This window comes from Pan paniscus, chromosome 16 (genome assembly GCF_029289425.2).
Source record: "Pan paniscus chromosome 16, NHGRI_mPanPan1-v2.0_pri, whole genome shotgun sequence".
In the NCBI taxonomy this organism is placed as follows: domain Eukaryota; kingdom Metazoa; phylum Chordata; class Mammalia; order Primates; family Hominidae; genus Pan; species Pan paniscus.
The window spans coordinates 89,125,285-89,147,150 of record NC_073265.2 but is presented as its reverse complement, the minus strand read 5'-3'; the positions used below and the strand labels follow the sequence as shown (position 1 = coordinate 89,147,150).

Genomic DNA, 21,866 nt, shown 5'->3' with positions numbered 1-21,866 from the left:
CAATATGAAGAGATCCAAAAATGATAAAGTTAATGGAACTGACAAGGGCATTAAAAAAAGATTATAAATAAACTTAGTATGTTACAGAAGACAAAGAAAAATAAGAACATGAAGAGAATAATGGAAGAAATAAAACTTCCAGAAATGAAAAATGATTTTCAGAAATTAAAAACACCCTGGATGGGATTATTCAATGCAGAAGAAAAGATCAGTGAACTTCAAGGCATGGTACTGTTAACCAACCAATAAAGCACAGACAGAAAGAAAAGAATGAAAAACAAAAGCAGTATCAGTGCCAAGAGAGACAATATTTCAAATATATAACTAAAATTACAGGGGAAACAAAAACAAAAACCTGGAGTAAGTGGGATATTTGAAGAAATAGTGGTGAAACATTTCCAAATTTGGTTTTAAACAATAAACTAAAAAATCTAGGCAGCATTATTGCAAAGAAAACCATACAAGGCCCATCAAAATCAAATGACTAAAACCTAGTAATAAAGTCTTAAGAGTAGCCAAAGAAAATAGAAAACTTACATACTGGGAACAAAAGGTAAGAACAGCAGACTTTTTGTCAGAAACTATGCAAACTATTTCACAAACTATTTCACAAAATTTAATAGTGACAAAGACCTAATTCATCAAGAAAACATAAAAACCCTTACTACGCATGCACCTAGTAACAGAGCCTCCAAACACATGAACCAGTAAAAGGAAAAATAAATTCACAATTAAAGTTGAATATTGAACACTTCTCTTTCAGAAATTATTGAAACAAACAGAAAATCAAAAGGGACACAGAAGTCTTAAAAGAACACTATCAACCAATGTGACCTAGTTAACATTTTTAGAAAACTCCACTCAACACATTCTTCTTAAGTACACACAAAACATTTACTAACACTGGCTGGGCATGGTGGCTCACACCTGTAATCCCAGCACTTTGGGAGGCTAAGGCAGACAGATCACTTGAGGTCAGCAGTTCGAGACCAGCCTGGCCAACATGGCAAAACCCCATCTCTACCAAACAAACACACACACACACACACACACACACACACACACACAAAATCAGCCAGGTGTGATGGCTGCATGCCTACAGTCCCAGCTAATCAGGAGGCTGAGGTCACAGGATTGCTTGTACCCAGGAGGTGGAGGCTGTAGTGAGGCAAGATCACGCCACTGCACTCCAGCCTTGGTAACAGAGTGAGACTGTCTTTGGAAAAAAAAAAAAAAAATTTACTAACACAGACCACCACAACTGTGTCTTATAATAAATCTCCACAAGTTGACAAGAACTTACATCACACAAAGTATGTTCTTGGACAACAGTAGAATTAAATTAGAAACCTGTAAGAGAAAGAAATCTGGAAAATTAACCAAATATTTGAAAATGACGTGGGTCAAGGAAAAAAAATCACAATGGAAATTTTAAAATACTGTGAACTCCATGTAAATGAACACACAACATTACTAACATTGTAGGATGCAAACAAAGGAAAATTAAAAGATTAAATACTCTTTTAGAAAAAGAAGTAAGTTTCCAAATATCAGCAACGAAAGAGGGAATATCACTACAGATTCTTCAAATGTAAAAGAATAGGGATTCTAAAATACAACTTCGTGCCAATAAATTAGACAACTTACATAAAATAGACAAATTCCTTGAAAAACAAACAACTAAAGCTTATTTAACAAGAATTAACATAAATCCAAATAGCCCTGTATCAGTTAAGGAAACTAAATTCATAGTTTTGTTACAGTAGGTAGCTAGTCAGACATGAGCAGGGCAGGAAAAGCTCCCCACCCCTACACACACACACACACACACACACACACACACACACCAGGAATGTCAGGCAACCACCAGGTGACGGTCAGGCAGTTGTTAAACTGTCTCTCTAAAATGATAATTGGTCGCGGCCCAAGCCAGTGAAAGGCAGTCTCCCAACAGATAGAAAAAACCTGAAGCTGGTGATCAGCCGCTTCCCTATAACATCTCAGGAGTTGGACGTATGGGCTCCAGCATGCGCATTAAGAGGCAAAATGGTAGCGTTTAACTGGTATATGACTTCCTAGGGACATTGGACTGGTAAGGGAAGAATACCTCAAGGAAGCATACATACGACTTCAGTAAACACACTGCAGAGGCTCCCCTCCCAAGTGCTAGGCCACTGTGAATGCAGACAGCCCACCCCAAGGGAAGAATCAGGGCAGAAGGGACACAAGACCCCAGAAGTATGCCAACATATAAAACCCTGAGTCAAAGGTCAAACCACGCACTGATCTCTCAAGCTGCCCACTTGGCCCTCTTCCAAGTGTTCTTTACTTCCTTTCATTCCTGCTCTAAAGCTTTTTAATAAACTTTCACTCCTGCTCTAAAACTTGCCTCGGTCTCTCCTTCTGCCTTATACCCCTCAGTCGAATTCTTTCTTCCGAGAAGGCAAGAACTGAGGTTGCCGTAGACCCATGCAGATTCACCGCTGGTAACAGTTTAAAACCTTCCCACAAAGAACCTCCAGGTCCAGAGGTCTTCATTGGTGAATTCTACCAAACACCTAAAGAAGAAATAACATCAATTCTATGCAAATTCTTCAAGAACAAGAAATTTTAACTCATTCTGAGACCAGCATTACCCTGACACACACACACACACACACACACACACAAAACAGACAAAAACTACAATCCAATGCCTTCTATGAATGTAGACTTTTTAAAAGAGTCAACGCAATTTTAGCAAGTGAATCCAGCAATACACAAAAAGTATAACACATCATGACCAAGTGATAATTATCCTAAGAATACATGAATGGTTGGTTCAATATTTAAAATCAATCAGTGTAACTGACCATATGCACAGACAAACAGGAGGGGAGGTAGGTGACCATATCAACAGATGCAGAAAAAACATTTGGCCAAAATTCAACACCTACTCGTGAAAACGAAAAAAAAAAAAAAACTCTTACCAAGACCTGGTGACAAACTCAAAGTTTTCCACCTAAGATCAGAAGCAAGGCAAGGATGTTAGTTCTCACCACTTCTATTCAACATTGCACTGGGACTACTAACCAGTCTAATAGAGCAAGCAAAAGTAATAAAAGGTGCATAAATTTAAATGGAGGAAATGATAGTCTTTACTCACAGAGAAGATAATGATCTACACAGACGATTTGAAGAAATCTACAAAAAAGCCACTAGCACTAATAATTAATTTAGCAATATTACAAATTATAAAGTTTTATATAAAAATCAATTCTATCTCTGTAAACTAGCATCAATCAATTGGAAACTGATATTCTTTTAAATTCCCATTTATAATAACAAAATTAAAATAATTAGAGATGAATTTAACAAACTATGTGTCAGACCACTGCACTGAAAACTACAAGACACTGCTGAGAAAAAGTAAAGATGACTTAAATGAATAGAGGTACCAAGCTCACGCATTAATAAGATTCAATATCCTTAAGAGGTCAATTCTCCCAAATTGATCTCTAGGGTAAAAACATTCATAATCAAGATCCTGTTAGGCTTTTTTTGTAGAAATTAAGAAGCTGATTCTAAACTACATAGAAAGAAATAAAAAGGATCCAGAATAGAAGAAACAACTTTGAAACAGAAGAACAAACTTAGAGGATTTACATTACCAGATTTTAAGATTTACTATAAAAGCTTCAGTAATCAAGACAGTGAAGCACTGTCATAAGGATATACAGATCAACAGAACAGAGTCCTGAAACAGACCCACACATAATGGCCAATTAATGTTCAACAATGGTGCCATGATAATTCAACAGGGGAAAATATAATGTTTTCAAAAAAACTGCTGGAACAATGTGATATCTATACTCAAAGAAGTAAACTTCAACCCTTACCTCACACCATATACAAAAATTAATTCAAAATGGATCACTGACCTCAATGTAGTAGTCCAAAGAAGTTCCAAGACATGAAGGAAAGCCAGGAGAAATTCTGTCTAATCCCTATGACAAACCTTCAATTTCTACTGCAGCAGAATTGTAAAGAAAATCTCTAATCTGAGCTTCGCCAGTTAACATACGAATCTATTCAAAAAGAAAGGGCATTTCCAATCTAAACACTCAAGAGTAACTCCTAAACAAGTAGTTATTAACTCAGGCACAACCCATAGAACCATAGAGAAGGCCCGTCATGAAGGATAAGACACTGTCTACATCCTTAGAGACTAGTAGAGGAAGCAGCATAGAGAATTCCCTAAAATTTAAACATGACTCAAAATATAACATCTGAAGTTATACCCACAGCCATCACTGAGGTTCAGAGAAAGTACAGAGTTCTCAGCTAAGGGCATGAGTGCTTTAGCTCATATCACTCAGTTTCCAGCAGTTAATGAACAAAACAAACAGGTGAGAAATTTAAGTAAAATCCTTGCTTAGTATCTGTGGAGTGGGAAATTGGTTCCAGGATCCTCCATGGATACCAAAATCCTAGGACACTCAAGTCTCTTATATAAAAATGGTGCGGTATTTGCATACAACCTACATAAATCCTCCTATAATTTTGAATCATCTCTAGAATATTTATAATATCTAATGCAATGTAAAATTTTTTATTGGTGTATTATTTTTTATTGTTTTGAAGTCTAGGGTATTTTTTAATCCACAGTTGGTTGATCCACAGATGAGGAACCTATGGGTAGTAAGGGCCAACTGTAATGATGAGAAAAGAAAAAGATTTACAGAAGACTAATCAAGGTTTATATTTTAAAATGAGAATTAAACTCCACTGTTCCCATCCCACCTACACATACACCAAGTTTTAAACTGAAGGTACTTTGCATCAGTTGGATAAACAGGTCTTTTTCTCCTAGTCTCCTAAACTAAAGATTATCAATCATTAAATGGGCTGTTCTTCAGTCAAGTTATAACAAGAAAAATATATAACCATATGAAACTGATGTCAGAATATCATACTTCAACAAAGAACTCATTTTTCTAAGTTTGTAAAATGTGATTTCTTTCTACTATTTAATTATTCAAGAAAAAAAATTTAGACCTATGTTAAGTAGCAAAAGTATTCCTGAAATGGGCAAAATAAAAATTTTTAAGATACCTTTTCCAAGATTTTTACTGACATAATCATCAGCCTGGATCAATGATATCTAATATTTAAAATGCTAATGTTAACTTATTATAACACACTGAAGAATATCCCCTAACATTTTTCAAAATTACTTATTTTAAAATATTCTAGCATTAATATAATTCACTTCTTTTCCATTTTAAGTAGAAGGTGGAATTCAGGTAAGGTTTCACTCATGAAAACTTTTGAGGACTACACATATGAAAACTTTTGAGGACTACACATCTTACTGAGATACTGTGAATGTTAACCTAGGCCAATGTAATTTTTTTAATCAAAACAATCTCCTCCTGAGCTTTGCAAATATGAACCCATTAATTTAAGGCAGTAAATTCCAAGTCATTAAAAATGTCCACATTTTTAAAAGATCCCCTAAAATTTGCTTTTTCTATTTGACCTTTCCCACGCTTCATGAGATATGGCTAGACATGCATGTCATCTTTCACTTGAAAATCTTTCCTCAGCTCATGTAACTCATGTCCCCCAACTCTCCCTTCATCCTATTAACTGTCTCAGTAACTACCAACTACCTAATTTTTTTTCTTCTTTCTTCAAATAGAGGTTAACTGATAGAGAATATGGAAGAAGTGTGAAAGATGAAAAAATATGAGATGATTTCAGCAGCGTCAGACAAAATATAAGAGAAACTGCCACTACACAATATTATGCATTTCAACCGAATTTTACAAATTTCCTCAACTGGGTCTAAATTAAGCCCCCCTCGCCCCCAAGAAAACCTCTAAAATAACTGCCATTCAATCTCACAAGAACAGCCTGATTTTTAAAATACATTTCCATTGTATTTACTTAACATAGAAAAGAAAAAATGTCTTACTAGAAATGAAGTATCAGCAAAAAGTGCACTTAGATATGATCCTTGCAGAAAATTCTTGTTCTTTTTTCACAAAATGCAATTCCTTAAAAAAGAAAAAAATTTGAGATGCGTTATTGTTCTTGACTCCAAAGCTGAATTAAATATACATTATACAAAATTCTAGCACTCAACACCATTCCTAGCAGAAAGCTCCACAAATACTGTTAAATGAAAATTATATTTTAAAAAGTCATTTATTTGGAATAAAACAAAACGTCAGCCAACTGAGTATTTCTACTATTACGAATCCTTTTTCTTCAGGAAGTATTACTCAAATGTTCAGTAATATTCTTTGCATCGCGAGATTCAAAAATTGGTTTCCTAGGTCCCATTTTCCTATCCTCTGTATCATGTTATGCTTTATATTTATCTGTACTGTGCGTATAGCCTATTGAACTTACTAGTTTCAATAAACTAAACTTGTTTTAAATAGTTTAAAATGTTCACCATATTGTTTTCATCAAGAAAATTGTGAAATAATTGTTATCACCACAAAATATACCTGTATTTCAATACAAAGTGTATATTTGTAATTTTCACTAGCTAGCTATATTTTAAAGGGAACAATGAAATTAACACAAAATGACAAAAATGAATAGAAGACTGATGGCTGTCTATGATTCACATTAATAAAGGAACACTAGTTATCGGGGAATCTGCCCCAATATTCATGTAGGTTCTTTTCTATTTTCCTTAAGCGTCGGCCAGCTTGAGAAATAAAGGGACAGAGTACAAAAGAGAGAAATTTTAAAGCTGGGCGTCCAGGGGAGACATCACATGTCGGTAGGTTCCGTGATGCCCCCCAAGCCACAAAAACCAGCAAGTTTTTATTAGGGAGTTTCAAAAGGGGAGGGAGTGTGCGAATAGGTGTGGGTCACAGACATCAAGTACTTTACAAGGTAACAGAATATCACAAGGCAAGTGGAGGCAGGGCGAGATCACGAGATCACAGGACCACAGGACCACAGGACCGAGGTGAAATTAAAATTGCTAATGAAGTTTCGGGCACCATTGTCACTGATAACATCTTATCAGGAGACAGGGTTTTGAGATCAACCGGTCTCTGACCAAAATTTATTAGGCGGGAATTTCCTCTTCCTAATGAGCCTGGGAGCGCTATGGGAGACTGGAGTCTATTTCACCTCTGCAGTCTCGACCATAAGAGACGACCACGCCCGGGGGGCCAGTTCAGAGACCCACCCCCAGGTGCGCATTCTCTTTCTCAGGGATGTTCCATGCTGAGAAAAAGAATTCAGCGATATTTCTCCCATTTGCTTTTGAAAGAAGAGAAATATGGCTCTGTTCCACCCGGCTCACCGGCAGTCAGAGTTTAAGGTTATCTCTCTTGTTGCCTAAACATTACTGTTATCCTGTTCTTTTTTTCAGGGTGCCCACATTTCATACTGCTCAAACACACATGCTGTATAATTTGTGCAGTTAATGCAATTATTACAGGGTCCTGAGATGATATACATCCTCCTCAGATGACAGGATTAAGAGACTGAAGTAAAGACAGGCATAAGAAATTACAAAAGTATTAATTTGGGGAACTAATAAATGTCCATGAAATCTTCACAATCCACGTTCTTCTGCCATGGCTTCAGCCAGTCCCTCCGTTTGGGGTCCCTGACTTCTCGCAACAACTAGTGAACACTGCTCAATGGATTAGGTGCACGAACAATAATCCAGCCCTGCTACATTCTTGCTTGAAGATAGAGCAGGACATTCAGGTAGAAAAAGGAAAGCTGTCTCTCTCCTCGCTCCTATTGGCCAGGATCAATTATAATGCTAACACAATAATTTAGAATTGCATGATCCGGTGATTCAACCAATCCCCAAGTAAATCCATTTCATCAAATGAAAATGGTAATTTATCCACAGAAACACCAATCTTTTGAATCTGATTCAGCAGTATTAATTATTATGACCCTGATTTTGTTTCTATTTGGAAACGGACACCTCCTCTGGGGGCGGGAAAAACACAAACTGCCAAGTATTCTTTTTATACTAACAAATTAAGTATTAAAAACCCAAACTGTAAAAGACATAAAAACACATAAACAAGTTTTTTTTTTTTTTTTGCAAAGGTAAAAGGAGCTTACTTTAAAACACCAATTTCAGCTTTTAATCTAATGGTACTAAAATGCAGGAAAAAATTCCTCAAATTTAGTTGCATTACCAACTTCTAAAATACAATCATTCAAAGTAAAGCCAAAATTTAGCTATTTGGCCCATGGCAAACAAGTGATTAAACACAAATTTGATAGTTACACATCACAGTACATATTCTCATCTCAAAATGCATTCCTCAATTATATAAATGTACTGTTATTGATGATGTACGTTGTACCTAGTTTTCAAGTAGTTTCTAAAAGACAATACTGTATAAAATCAAGTTTTTATAGTTATTTTACAATAATCTGTAATGAGACACGCTCTTTAAAAAAAAAAACTAAACTAGAATGTTAGTGCTGAGTCAGTTATCATCAAATTTCATACACTGAACCTTCAAATCCCGTTGCTTCCATCCACCTAAAAGGGAGACAGCCTGGTCCTCTAATTGCTATCCCTATCTCCCTCGACTACCCGTTGACGTACACTGTTAACCTAGACAACAAGCCACTGCTGAAACTGTTAAGCTCTTTAACTTTGTTTTTACCTCCACCTGGAAATAACTTTCCCCTGTGTCTCTTATATAGATCAAACGTACACTTCAATGACGCGTTCTGTGACGCCATCTTCAGTACACCTTAACTATCACCATCACTCCCAGGGGGGTAAAATTATTGTAGTTAGTTGTACAAGTATGAGTCTCCTCTATTATACCATATGCTTTTTTAAAAGAAGGAACTTTGTACTTTGTTCTTTTTATATCCCCAATATCTACTCAATATCTGGCCCAGGATTCAATATAATTCATTTGGAAAATTTTTACTAAGCATCCAACATATTCCAGGCACTTTTCTAGGTGCTAGGAATCAATCCCTATCCCTATTCCTGACTTCATAGAGCTTACATTCTAGTGGGGAGACCTATAGTACAAGGTGAATAAGGAATATATAATATAGGTGGTAGGTTGGTGGAAAAGTCCTTAATGAGAAAAAAAAATTAAGCAGGGAAGGAAGTACTGCCAGAGGAAGGAGATTAAAACTATAGACAATGCATCCAGGGAAAGCCTAACATAATAACAACAACTACAAGAGCAGCAGTAATACTTGAGTATTTATCATATGCTAATCAGCATACTAATTGCTTTACATGTCATTACCTGATGTAATGCCAACAACAACCTCATTATTACCCCATTACTATTCTCAAGAGGGAATGCAAATACTAAAGAAGCAACTTCCCAAGGTATTCAGCTAGTAAAGTGGTGAAGCCAGGATTAGAATCCAGGAATGCTTTTAACTGCTATACAAAACCACAATTCAGTAAATGCTTTTGGTGAATAAAGAGGTGGGGAAAAAATGAATGCCTACTATAGCAATAGATTCAAGACAGCAAAGCAAATTCAGTCTCAGAGGACCAGTACATTTGAGCAGGTTCAGATATACGTTGTACATCAATACCTATATATGATAGAGACCATGAACATGTAGACACCTGCTGTGAAGTATTTACAGTTACTGATAATTTCATAACACCCTTTAAAATATATTTAGAGTTTCTATATGACAATTACCAGAACTAAAAATTATACAATATCACACAAATCACACAGATAGAAATAATGTGATGTAATAAGAAATACATATTTGGTTTCTGCTGGAGTGGCAAGTGTCTCTTGCATGTCAGTGAAATGACTAGTGACTAGGGGGCCCTAGGTAGCTTCAATACGTGTGCTGGTCATCAGAAAGACCTAGGCATGAACAGAGGGTTGATGTTTTCAGCCCCAACTCCCAACCTCTGGGGAGGGGAGAGAGACGGAAGGTTGCGTTGATTACCAACGGTCAATGATGTATGTAATCAATCATGCCTAGGTAACAAACCCTTCAAAAAAAAAAAAAAAAAGAAAGGACAGGGTTTGGAGTGCTTCCAGATTGCTGAACACGCGGAGGTTCCTGGATGGTAGCACAACCAGATAGAGGATGGAAGCTCTGTGCCCCTTTCTATACGCCTTGCCCTATGCATCTCTTCCATCTGGTCATTCATCTATATCCTTCATGATAAATGGGTAAACATAAGTAAAGTGTTTCCCTGAGTTCTGTGAGCTGCTCTAGCAAATTAATCAAACCAGAAGAAGGGGTAGTGAGAACCCCTGATTTACAGCCAATTGATCAGAAGTACTGATCACAACCAGGGACTTGTAATTGGCATCTGAAGTGGGTCAGTCTTGTCAGGCTGAGCCCTCAACCTGTAGGATATGATGCCATCTCCAGGTAGATAGTATCAGAATTGAACTGAATTATAGGAAATCCAGCTGGTGTCCACTGGAGAACTACTTGGTAAGTGGGAAACCCTCACACACGTTTTGGTGACCGAAGGCAAAGTATCCTGTGGTGAGTGGTGTGTGAAAGAGTACAAAAAAAAAATAATTTGTTTTTTACCTATCTCAAATAGGTGATTAAAAACAAAACAAAACAAAACATCTTTTTTAATAGAAGGTACTCCTGAAAGAAACAAGACCTTTGAAGCATTATCAAGGACATTTAAATGTTGAATATCATGTTTTATACCATGGTACAACTTAACTCAGCTTCCAATTTTCCATACTAGTAGGAATGGTTAAATGAAATGACTTCAATCAGTGTTCAAACTATTTGAACTACCTTACATTCAAAAACTATCAAAATTTCACTGGATGCTTCTGTACTGAGCATAATGCAGTGTCAAAGAAAACAAAAGTTTCTATATGAAAACAGTTCCAAAGTCAATCCAAAATGAAACTCACAAAATTATGAATTTCACTTGTAATCAAAATTTAGGATTAGTTGCAACGGGTATTTTTAATTCCAAATAAGGGTGAACTCATATGGGCACCCAACTCCTCATGCCTTAAGATATTTGCTACCAGGCATGATGTAGTAACTGGTATCGGACATGCTCTCCCATTGAACTAAACTAGAAAACTGATAAAATATATAAAACTACAATTTTAAAACATCAGACAATGAACAGCCCCGCACTGTGAGGCCTGGAAAAAGGGAAAGTGTCTCTACAAATGCTTGGATGCACAGTCAGGACGACAGTGCAGAAAAGGGAAGCCAAGAAGAATACGGAGGACTCACGGAGTACAAGAGACAGATAAAAATTCAGGAAGTCTGAGGTAGTGGGAATTTGTGCGACAGATTAGCAAAAAGGATGGTACTCAGGAGAGAAAGTGCTCCTGAAATCTGCAGAGGGATTCTAGAGCAGCACTGCCCAAAAGAAACATATTATGAACCTAAAATGTAATTTTTAATTTTCTAGTAACTACACTGTAAAGTAAAAAGAAGGTGAAATTAATTTTAATACAATGTATACCACCCAATACACTCATAATATTATCACTTCAGGATGTAACTGATATTTAAAAAGTGAGATTTTCATATATGTTTTTCCAACCTACACCCCTAACATTCAGTGTGTGTGATATGATTTGGATATCTGTCCCCACCCATATCTCATGTTGAAATGTAACCCCTAATGTTGGAGGTGGGACTTGGTGAGAGGTGTTTGGGTCATGGGAGCAGATGTCTCATGAACGACTTGGTGCCCTCCTCTTGGTAGTGAGTTCTCACTCTGAGTTCACGCAAGATCTGGTTGTTCAAGAGTGTAGTACCTCCCCCCACCCACTCTCTCTTGCTTCTCCTCTTACCATGTGACAAGCTTGCTCCCCTTTTCCCTTTCACCATGACTGTAACATTCCTGACACACTCATCTGGAAGCAGATGCCAGCAGTATGCTTCTTGCACGTCTGCAGAACTATGAGTCAAAATAAGCCTCTTTTCTTTATAAATTATCCAGTCTAAGTTATTCCCTTACAGCAATGCAAACAGACTAACACAGTGTGTTTTGCACATACAGCACATTTAAATTCAGAATAACCATAATTCAAACACTCAAGAGCCACATATGGCTAATGGCTACCACATGTAACAACACAGCTCTATAGTTTTTCATTGAATGTGTGCATGAATAAAGTGAAATTCACAAGGCCAGGCAAAGAACAATGATCAGGAAGCAGTATAATTAAAAAAAAGTTCCCAAAGATTACATAAGACTGCAGAATGCTCAAGTTCCACCCAGAGAAACCTGGGCAATCAGTAGAAAATGCAGCAGCAGCACCGCCGCGTGCTAACCTAGTCCTACAGTAAAGGCTACACTAGATCTGCCAGAACAAAGTGTAAAAGGAAGCTCAAAAGGTTCATACACATCTGCAAGAAATTTATCAGTCTGCCAAAACAAAATTAAAATCTCTTCAGAGGAAATCAACAAAATCCAGACAACAGTGTGATGAATGTCCAGGAGTCAATCAAAACTTACTAAATGTAAGAAAATGAAGAAATGTGTGACCCACACCACCAGGGGGGAAATCCGATAAAAGAAAGAAGCCCAGAAGCAAGACAGGGTGTCTTTAAAGGCACAAACTTCAAAATATTATAAATATATTAAAGGATTTTTTTAAAGGAACAAAAAAGAAAATGATTTTTAAAAGAATAAAATGCATTTTCTAAACATAAAAAATGCAGTATCTCAAAAAAGTAACTGGATGGAATTAACAGTAGATCAAACTGCAGAAAAAAAGATGACAAAATTGAAGATGTAAAAACATCAAAAAGAGCAAAACAAAACAAAAACAGATTATGAAGAACCTGTGAGAAGATCAAGGGCAACCTAAACATAATGTAATTGGAACTGCAGAAGGAAGGAGAAACAAAAAATATATGACGAAATAGGGCCAGAAAAAGGTCCAAATTTGAGGAAAACTGAACACACATATTCAAGAAACTCAACATACATAAAGCAGATTAAGCACAAAGAAACCACACCAAGGCACATAATAGAAATCCAGTCATATAGAGAAAATCTTACAAGAAGCCAAAGAAGTGGAAAGACACATTACACACAGAGGAACAAAGATAATAATTACCAGACTCCTTGTCAAGAGTAATGCAACAAGTTTACAACAAAGGAATTACATCTGTAAAGTGCTAGAAAGGACAAAAAAAAACTCTGTAAGCTAAAATCTATATAAAGCAGAAATATTCTTCACCGATAAAGGGGAAATAAAGACATTTCAAACAAACAAAAGCTGAGACAATCTGTTACCAGGAGGCCTGCAATCCAAGAAACACTGAAGGAAGAGTTTTAAGAAGCAGAAAAATGGTAGAACTGTACATCACAGAGTGAGCCCTAATGTGAACTATGGACTCAGCTAAGAATAATGTATCAGCCCTCAGTTGCAACAAATGTACCACACCAATACAAGAGGGAACCTGCAAAGGGTGGGATTGGGGTAGTATATATGAACTCTGTACTTTCTGTTCAATTTTTCTGTAAAGCTAAAACTGCTCTAAGATATAGTCTACGAAATTTTTTAAAAGAGCAGATAGAAACCTAGCTCTACACAAGGAAAGAGTAACAAATGGTAAACGTGACAAATTATAAGACATTTAAGTTTTAAGAAGATATTTGATTATCTAAAGCAAAAGTAGTAATAATGTATGGTAATAACATGTAGAATAAAATCAATGACAAAAGCAAAAAGAATGAAGGGAAGGAAACTGGAAGTGCACTACAGTAAGGATCTTACATTATTTCTAAAGTGATGAAGGTGGATTGCGATAAGTTCGAGATTCATGTTGTAAAACCCTACGGCAACTACCAAATACATAAAATAAAACTAATCAACCAAGAAAGTAGATTAAATGGAATGCATATTTTTTAAATATGTAATCCAAAAAAGGTATAAAAAGAGGAAAAGAAAACACAAAATAGGTAGGACAAGTAGAAAACAAAGATGGCAAGATGGTACACTTAAATCTAACTATATCAATAATTACAGTAAATATATATTATCTACAAACCTCAATTAAACAGTAGAGACTGTCATACTAGATTAAAAGTAGAGATTGTCAGATTAAGTAAAAAAACAAGACCCAACTATATATATGTTGTCTATAAGATATCACTTTAAATTAACACAGATAGGAAACATAAAATAGAAAAGGATATATCATATAAACATTAATCCTAAAAGCAGCAGTGCCTATATTAATATCAGACAAAGAAGATTTTAGGAGAAGGAATATGTTTCATAATGCTTACAGTCTCAAATTATCAAAACTACAAAATAATTCTAAACATTTATGCAGCCAATGATAAAGTTCCACAACACATACAGCAAACACTGACAGAACTAAAAGGAGAAATAGATATCTACAATTACAGCTGGAGATTTAAATACTTCCTTCACACTAACTGGTAAAATGAGTAGATGGAAAATCAGTGAAGATGTATAAGACCTGAACAACACTATAAACCACCTTGGTTTAACTGAATACTACAACCAACCACATAAGAACAAACATGAAAATGTACATGTGTCTTGGTACAATCAACAACAAAGAACATATGCTGGACCATAAAACAAGACACATGAATTTATAAGAACTGAAATGACATAGAAACTGTTTTCTGACCACAAAAGAATTAAAGATCAGTTACAAAAAGGACATTTTTTTGGGGGGGGACATTTCTATTTTGGGACATTTTCCAAACATTTGGAAATTAAGATTTCTAAATAACTCATGGATCAAATAAATCATTTAAAAATTTAAAAATACATTGAACTAAATGGCAAAAACATGATTAGATTATATAGGGTAAAGCTAAAGATACGTACTTGGAAATTTACAGCTTTTAAGTGCATATTTTAGAAGAAAAAATAATGGTTTAACAGCATTCCAAACTTCCACCCTAAGACACTAGAAAAAAGGAGCATATTAAACTAAAAGTAGAGGTAAGGGAATAACAAAAGTAGAAAATGGTAACAGAGATGTGGGACAAACTAGATAAAATCAATTAAAGTTGGTTATTTGAAAAGAACTTCTAGTTAGGCTGGTCAAGAAAAAAGACACAAATTACCAACATCAGAAATAAAAGAAAGGACATCACTACAAATGCTGCAAACATTAAAAGTATACTAAGGGTGATTTTATGCCAATAAAACTGACAACTTAAGTAGATAAAATTTCTTAGAACATGCAGACTATCAAAACTGACACAGAAAGAAAAGTCTAAATAATTCTGTATCGAATAAACTAAATTCGTAATTTAAAAGCTTTCCACAAAGAAAACTCCAAACCAAGATGGTTTCACTAGTGAATTCTTCAATCATCTAAAGATTTAATATCAGCTGTACACAATCTCTTCAGGAAACAGAAGGAGAGGACACACTTTCTAACATATTTAAGGAGGCCAGTATAAATAACCCTGATACCAAAATGAGGCAAGAGGACCACAAGTAAAAGAAACTTCATACCAGTGTCACTTGGGTATAGAGGCAAACATTCTTAACAAAATATTAGCAGGTCAAATCCAGCAAAATATGTAAAGAAAATATCAGTACAGATGGGGTTTGTCTCAGGAATACAAGGTTGGTTCAGTATTCAAAAATCAATGTAATTCACTACATTAACATGCCAAAAAAACCCATGTGATTAATTCCAATAGACACAGAGAAATAACAAAACACCCATTCAGGAAAAAATTAAAAAAAAAAAACAAAAACTCAGCAAACTGGCCAGGTGCAGTGGCTCACGGCTATAACTCCAGCACTTTGGGAGGCTGAGGCAAGAAGACTGCCTGAGGCCAGGGTTTGAGAACAGCCTGGGCAACATAGTGAAACCCCATCTCTACAAAAAAATACAAAAATTAAGGCCAGGTGCAGTGGCTCACACCTGTAATCCTAGCACTTTGGGAGGGTGAGATGGCCAGATTGCCTGAGCTCAGGAGTTTGAGACCAGCCTGGGCAACAGGGTGAAACCTTGAGTCTACTAAAATATGAAACAAAAATTAGCTGGGCATGGTGGTGTGTGCCTGTAGTCCCAGCTACTCGGGAGGCTGAGGCAGGAGAATTGCTTGAACCCAGGAAGCAGAGGTTGCAGTGAGCCAAGATCGTGCCACTGCACTCCAGCCTGGGCAACAGTGAGACTCCTTCTCAAAAAAAGAAAAGAAAAGAAAAAACAACAAAAAAAAAATTAGCTGAGTGTGGTGGCACACGCCTGTGGTTCCAAATACTTAGGAGGCTGAGGCAGGAGGATTGCTTGAGCCCAGGCAGTCGAGGCTGCAGTGAGCCATGACGGTGCCACTGTACAACAGCCTGGGCAACAGAGGAGACCCTGTCTCAAAACAAAACAAAACAAAACAAAACACCTCAGCAAACTAAAAAAGAAGGCAACTTCCTCAACCTATAAAGAGCATCCACAGAAAACCTACAGCTAAGATCATACTTAATGGTAAAAGACTAATTTCCCCCTCTAAGACTGGAACAAAACAAGAATGTCCACTCTAACCATTTTTAATTGCTATTTTACTGAAGGTCCTAAGCAGTGGAATAATGTAAGAAAAAGAAAAGGCATCCAGATTGGAAAGGAAGAATTAAAACAGGTTCTATTCACAAACATCACACACAGTAAAAAACAAAAAAAACTACAATAAAGTAACTGGAACTAAGAAGTGGAGTTTGCAAGGGTATAGGATACAAGATCACTATTAAACATCAACTGTATTTCTACATATTTGTAATGAAAATATAAAATTAAGTTTTGTAAAAATATGTTATATTAGTTTCAAAAGCAGAAAATATTTAAAGACAAATTTAACAACATGTGCAAGACTAACATTCTGAATACTAGAAAACACTGCTGAAAGAAATTAAGGAAGGCCTACAAAAATAATTATATACCATGTTCATGGAGCTGAACACTCAGTTAATACTGTTGTGATACTGATTCTCCCTAAAATGATCTATAGATTCAACACAATCTAAGTCAAAATCTCAGAAAGCATTTTTGTAAAGATTGACAAAAAAATTAAAAATTTATAATACAGCCAGAACAATTTTAAAAGAAACAAAGGCAGCCATAAAAAAAGGATGAGTTCATGTCCTTTGCAGGGACATGGATGAAGCTGGAAACCATCATTCTCAGCAAACTAACACAAGAGCAGAAAACCAAACACATGTTCTCACTCATAAGTGGGAGCTGAACAGTAAGAACACATGGACACAGGGAGGGGAACATCACACACCGGGGCCTGTCGTGGGGTGGGGGACAAGGGGAGGGATAGCATTATGAGAAATACCTAATGCAGATGATGGGTTGATGGGTGCAGCAAACCACCATGGCATATGTATACCTATGTAACAAACCACCACATTCTGCACATGTACCCCAGAACTTAAAGTATAATTTAAAAAAAAAAAGTTGAAGGATTTACACTACCTGATTTTAAGACTATTTAATACAGTGTGCTCTTGTAATAACAAAATACATACATCAATGGAACATAACAGAGAATCCAGAAATAAATCTACACAAATACGGTCATTTGATCTTCAACAAAGATGTCAAGGTAATTCAAGGGGAAAAGAAAAACCTTATCAACAAATGATACTTGAACCTTGACATTACCTCGTAACATTCACAGAAGTTAACTCAAAATGAACTGTAGACTTATAAATAAAAGCTAAACTATAAAACTTCTCAAAGTTTTATAGTTTGAACAAAAATCCCACTGCCCCAAGTAAGGCAAACATTTATCAGATAGGACACCAAAAAAGCAGGTATCCATAAGGGAGAAAACTGACAAACAGCACTTCATCAAAATTGAAACCTTCTGCTCTTTGAAAGATACCATTAAGGGATAAAAATATTCACAACATAATGGAGAAAATGAAAAAAAGACTTCTATGTAGAATATATAAAGATGTCTTACAGCTGAGTAATAAGAAGGCAAAAAACCCTATTAAAAATGGGCAAAAGATGTGAACATTAAACTTAAAAAGATGTATGAAGAGCCACTCAGTAAATGAAAAGCATTTAGAATCATTAGTCATCAAAGAAGTGGAGATTAAAACGATATGGATATACAAGTAAATATCCACTAAAATGTCTCAACTTAAAAAGGCTCACAATGCAAAGTGTTGGTGAAGATATGGAGAAACTGGAACTCTCATTTACTACTGATGGGACTGTAAAATCATACAACTACTTTGGAAAACAGTTGCACAGTTTCTTATGAAATAAAAGATACATATACCATGTGACCCAGAAATCCCACTCTTTGGTATAATATTCACCCAAGAAAAATGAAAGCATATGTCCATACAAAGGCATGTACTCAAATCTTCATAGCAACTTTATTCATAATACTACCAAAAGTCCATGAAAGGCAAACAGCGAAATTGTAGTTTAAATATAAAAGGAACACTAGTCAACAGAAAAATGGAACAAACTACTGATAGATACAAACACAGATGAATCACGAAAACATTTTGCTGAGGGACAAAAGCCAGACACTAGAGAATACCTATTGCATGATTCCATTTAGGAAAAAAACCTACAAATTTTTAAGATACCACCGAAGAACACAAAAAGATCCACAATTCATACATTATGAAAGCCACTCCTCAACACTGGAAAGCTATAATTTAAAAGATTTTTGTGATTTCACAAAGTTAACACCAAGAACAATCAGCATTACTGTTTGAGTCTGTTTCCTCATCTATAAATAGTATAATATCTATACCTCATAAGTTCAGTTGTGAGAATTAAATAAGCATGTAATGTGCTTAGCACAGTGACTGGCATACACTAAAAACTCCTTAAGTACCAAGTATTTACTGTGGTACACATGACTAATTTCTTAATGACATTCTTATTGAAAAGTCGTCACTGTGTCCAAGACATCAGAAAGGCAAATATTACAGTAAAAGCCAAATTAGAAGTTTTGGAATATATTTAGAATCATTAAATAGCTGAATACTATAATTTTTTTAAAAAAACTAATAAGGTCTTAAAATAACAGATTTATTTCAAAACATATAAATAGATACTAATTCACAGGAAACAATATCTTTAAGTCAGTAAAATTTCACACAAGCAAGCATTTAAGGAAGAAAGTGATTATACACACTCACGAAACGAGATTGTTCCAATTACAGGAGGTAAAAAAGAAAAATGACACAAACTTGAATAGGGATGAACAAACAGCAAAGGAGGGTGTAGGATAGACAGATGGGCAGAACACAATTTTGTATAACCTTAACCCTGAAAATAGGAAAGCATCTGAATTTAATATTAAAAAATACAGATAAGAGAATGGTAAGATTAATCCTGTCAACTAGAATAAAGCACAATTCCAGCCCAAGTGCTAGGTAGGTTAAAAAGATAGGTTTTTATACAATCTCCACTAAAACACAACTTATTACATTCTTAGCTAGTGGATGGAGGAGAAGGTAGCATTTGTGTGACAATGTGATAACACAGTAATGCCAAGAAATACGCATTATCCCCCCCATGCCCTTCCACCTCCATCTACATCCACTCAACTACCCAAAGGCCCAAAACATCTGTTCAAACAGCTTCCGTTCTTTTCTGAAAAAATAAAAAAGAAAGTAGCTTTATTGAGATATAATTTACATACAATTCACCCATTTAAAGCATACACTTGAATGTTTTGATATCCTCAGGTATGTGCAACCCTCACCACTATCTAATTCCATAACATTTTCATCACCCTTTAAAAGAACCCCAGTACTAATTAGGACTCACTCCCCATTCCCTATGCCTACCACAGCCCCCTATGGCTCAGTCTCAGGCAGTGGGACACCTACTTTCTGTCTCTATAGATTTGCCTATTCCAGAAATTTCATACAAATGGAATTACACAATATGTGGTCTTTTGTGGCTGGCTTCTTTCACTTGACATGTTTTCAAGATTCATCCCTGTTGCAGCACGTATCTACACTTCATTCCTTTTTATTGCTGAGTAATATTCCCTTGTGTGGAAATACAACCTATTATGCATTCTTTCATCAACAGATGGTCATTTGGGTGATTTCAACTTTTTACCTATTATGACTAATGCTGCCATGAGCATTTGTACACAAGTTTTCACATGAATCTATGTGTTCATTTCTAGCTTCTGTTCTTACAATAAAAAACCTAAGAGTGTCTTCAGATTTTCTGTATCACTGCCTTGGGGTATCTAACATCTTCTCCACAGTGATCCACATATTGGCTGACATTCCCCAGTCATTGCATAGCAACATTTCAGTCAGTAATGAACCACATAAATGACGGTGGTCACATAAGATTATAATGGAGCTGTGCTATATAAGTCTACCATTTTTTATCTTTTATACCATATTTTTACTGTACCCTTTCCACGTTTAGATATGTTTAGATACACGAATACGCACTACTATGTTACAAATGCCTACAGTATTCAGCAGAGTAACATGCTGTAAAGGTTTGTAGACTAGGAGCAATAGGCTATACCAAATATAGCCTAGGTGTGTAGTAGACTGTGCCATCTAAGTTTGTGTAAATACTGTGCACTCTATGACGTCCACAAAGTAACAAAATTGGCTAATGATGCATTTCTCAGAACATATCCCTGTCATTAAGTGACTCATGACTGTACCTATTGTATTTTCCCAAATAAATTATCACTACTACCACCTCAAATCTATAATCAGTAACCATACTGAAAGTTTCCACATTAAACTTAATATTAGCCTGTAATAAATATTAAGGCTAATATTTATTAATACATATTATCAATTACAAATTCATTAGAATTTTAATTCTTCAGATTGAGGATGTGACTTCCCAAATGCTAAGTTTCTATTTGCCCTACTCTTCAGTATCATGGTACAAGCTAATACTCCCAGTATTCCTTCTCAGGCATATGGTGACTGGAATCCATCACTTTTACAGTCCTCAACCACCCAAACACCTGTAACAAGAAGCACACACAAACACAAACTTTAAAAACAGGAACACTTTAAAATGTAATCTTTTGTACTTCACATAATGGCCAAATATGCATGACTTTGGTTAAGCAATCTAGTAAAGTGTCGAAGTCTATCAAACAGGTTTCCATATTAATAAGGCTTTTAACCAGAATGTAGAAAAAGTTTGGATGCTCTATTCATGATATTCACCAACTTCCTAAAGTTCTGAACTGGAAGAAGCCTCAGAGGACATTTGAGGAATGCAAACTCTAAAGCTCAGAGAAATGAAATAGAATCCAGGAGTATAATCCCAACTACCAATCTAATCTATATTGAAATAGGGTTCTATCTATTTAAAACGAACAAAAAGCACCTGAACTAATGGAAAATAAAAATTCCAAAAGGTCTTAAAGCTAACTTGACAGATGAACATAACAACTTGGGAGTTCTCTTACAAGTAATGTGACACTCCTAAAGTATTAGTTTGAATCTTAAAAGAAAAATGAGTTTATTTCAGACTATCCTCATAACATCCCCTTTGCTTACACTATGATATCCCTTCTTCCGTGGAAGAGAACTGGGGTGATTTATAGCTACTGCCCTAAGAATTGCACATTACCTACTAACTGTTCTATCTACAACATATCCCAGGATAGTTGCGGCAATTATAAATTACTGTAATACTAGACCTCTCTGCTATAAAAGTCAAGGGAGTGCATCATGCATGTCAAAATTTTACCTACTGTATCTCACAGAAGAAAAAGGCTGACAACTACTTATCTAGACCAGCAGAGCTACAGAGATGACTTTAAAGCCACTATGTCGAAAGCTCAGCTCAGTCCAAATGCTAGATGAATAGCGACTTTGCAAAGCGTAAAATCCTGAGTCATTTGTAAGACAGCAATGTAAAGGATTCATTTA

General features: G+C 35.7%; 1 protein-coding gene across 20 annotated transcripts in view; it reads right to left on the bottom strand.

Annotated features, from left to right (window-relative positions):
* The window catches only part of MEF2A (myocyte enhancer factor 2A), a 150,656-nt gene that overhangs the window by 111,752 nt on the left and 17,038 nt on the right, over nucleotides 1–21,866 (bottom strand). For 8 of the 20 annotated variants that reach the window (XM_008969868.6, XM_008969867.6, XM_063596941.1 and 5 more), the window contains exon 2: nucleotides 5,960–6,041. The exons of 8 other annotated variants lie outside the window; for them this stretch is intronic. The gene's annotated coding sequence lies outside the window, so the exon portion shown is untranslated. Of the gene's footprint in view, nucleotides 1–2,389; nucleotides 2,559–5,959; nucleotides 6,042–21,866 lie in introns of all 20 variants that reach the window. 4 more of the 20 variants (XM_055098867.2, XM_055098868.2, XM_063596943.1 and 1 more) reach the window with 1 other exon arrangement.